The sequence below is a fragment of the Octopus bimaculoides genome, chromosome 19 (genome assembly GCF_001194135.2).
Source record: "Octopus bimaculoides isolate UCB-OBI-ISO-001 chromosome 19, ASM119413v2, whole genome shotgun sequence".
Classification (NCBI taxonomy): Eukaryota; Metazoa; Mollusca; class Cephalopoda; order Octopoda; family Octopodidae; genus Octopus; species Octopus bimaculoides.
Window position 1 is genome coordinate 53,929,396 of NC_068999.1, and position 2,326 is coordinate 53,931,721.

The 2,326-nt window shown below is 35.7% G+C and overlaps 1 protein-coding gene across 1 annotated transcript in view; it reads left to right on the plus strand.

Moving 5' to 3' along the window:
• Positions 1-2,326, plus strand: part of LOC128250050 (tyrosine-protein kinase HTK16-like) — a 31,730-nt gene that overhangs the window by 14,483 nt on the left and 14,921 nt on the right. The gene's annotated exons all lie outside the window — the stretch shown is intronic.

The window sequence follows — 2,326 nt, forward strand, 5'->3', positions numbered from 1 at the left end:
ATATATATATATATATATATATATATATATATATAAGTATATATAGTATGTATATATATATATAATATATATGTATATATAAGTATATATATATATTTATAACATATATATATAAATATATATATATATATATATATATATATATATATACACAACAGAAAGGAGGTCGAAGTTAGCTGTAATCAAATTCCCACAGAAATACGGATGTTTGACAGGAAATTCCAGGAACAAGTGGGAATAGTTGTGAAAACTTTCAGAGAAATGGTGGTAGTGGTAAGGAGGGGGGTGCTTGTTGGCAGAGGGTCATGGTGGTATATATGATGATGATGGTGGTGGTGGTGGCGATGTTGTTGCTGTTGGTAATGATGGTGGTGATATAAGTTGTAATGTTGTTGTTGTTGTTGTTGTTGGTGGTGGTGGTGGTGGTGGTGGTAGTTATAATGAAGGTAGGGAGACTTAACTTTTAGCACTTACTGGTGTTGTTTTTGGTGTGTGTGTGTGTGTGTGTGTTGTAAGCTTATTTGTTTTAACTGTATATGTATCTATGTTGCTGTATGTTTGTGTATCATTGTATCGAAATGTGAACATGGAAGGAAGTAGTAAGATTTTTATTTTAAATCATTTTTAAATCATTGTTGGACCTGTTAATATGCCTGTATATATACATACATACATACATACATACATACATACATACATACATACATATATATATATATATATATATATATATATGAGTTTGCATATGTGTGTCTGTGTCGGTATGTGTGTGTATATCTTCTTATTTTTATTTGCATCAGTATATATGCATGTGTGTGTACATGTGTGTGTGTGCAATTTTGTGTCACTGTGCCACTTGTTGATGCAATGTCCATGATGGTGAGGTGAAAGTGGTGGTGGTGGTGGTTTCTGGCAGCAGTGGTGGTGGCGGTCGTGGTAGTAGTAGTAGCAGCAGCAACAGTAGTAGTAGTAGTAGTAGTAGTAGTAGTAGTAGTAGTAGTAGTAGTAGTAGGTGCAGCAGTGGTGGTGGTGGTGGTTTTAGTGGTGGTGGGGGGTGTAATTAAATTCACTATATGCCATTGCTACATTTGTTGCTGTTGTTGTTGCTGTGTGTGTATGTTTGTGTGTGTCTGTGTGTGCATGTCTGTGTCCACATTTATTTGCGCAAGTGTCTATGTATGCATGTATGTCTAATTATATACTATAAATAGTATGTATGTTTATTTAGTTTCTATACATAATTATTCATCACTATGTGTGAGTGTGTGGGTTTTATGTACACGCTTATATGTGTTCATTTTGTAAACGTATGTCTGTCTGTGTATATGTATTGTTATCATTATATTGTCTTTCTGTTCACATTTTCTATCCTGACGTGGTTGAGATTACTCGGGGTGATATTCTATGGTTAGATGCCCTTCCTGATGTCAAACCTTACTTGTCTAACTTGAACATAAGCAAGATGTGACATGATATATCAGATCACTGAGCTGCAAAACTAGATCATGCGGAACATAGACTGATAACACAGTTACCCAAGTGCTGTCAATGTGTAGTCACACACACAAAAACATACCTCCTCATGCACCCCACCCACCCATAACTCACACACACACATATATCTATACACATATGCATGTGTTTGTGTGTGTGTGTGTGTACTTTGAAGTAAAGATCATTTGCCAACATAACATGGCAGTCCTAGTTTAGGACGAATGTTGCTGTAATTTAGCCCCAGGAGACATCGTCTCCAGCTGGCTATACAACACAATTCCCTTGTTCAAAAATATAAGGACACTCTATCATGTCATATAGCCAGCTGGAGACGATTCTCCTGGGGCTAAAATACAGCAACATTCGTCCTAAACCAGGACTGCCATGTTATGTTGGCAAATGATCTTTACTCCATACACAGTCTACTGTCCAACCACCAACAAGGCTCAGTCCGGGTTATTTACCAATTGCGATTATTTTCATTTCTTTCCCTCAGTGGTCTATTTATTTGTATATCTATTAAGATATCTCTCTATTTACATAACTTTTGCTATATCAGTAGGCTCACCTACCCGTCTGTCTGTTTGTGATCTGGAAATGTAAAAGACTAGAAAGTAACTTCCTCAGTTATTTGCTAAGGTTATTTCACTTCAACTTAACTATCTATAGACATATTTTTAAAGCATAGTTATAGACCTTCCAGACAGTGTTTCATTATATTAAAAATTTTGATTGTGCCAGTGATTCTAACACAAATTTAGAATAATACACACCTCCCCACTCATTCTTTCTAATAAGAAAAGCCTCTCTCTCTCTCTCTCTCTCTCTCTCT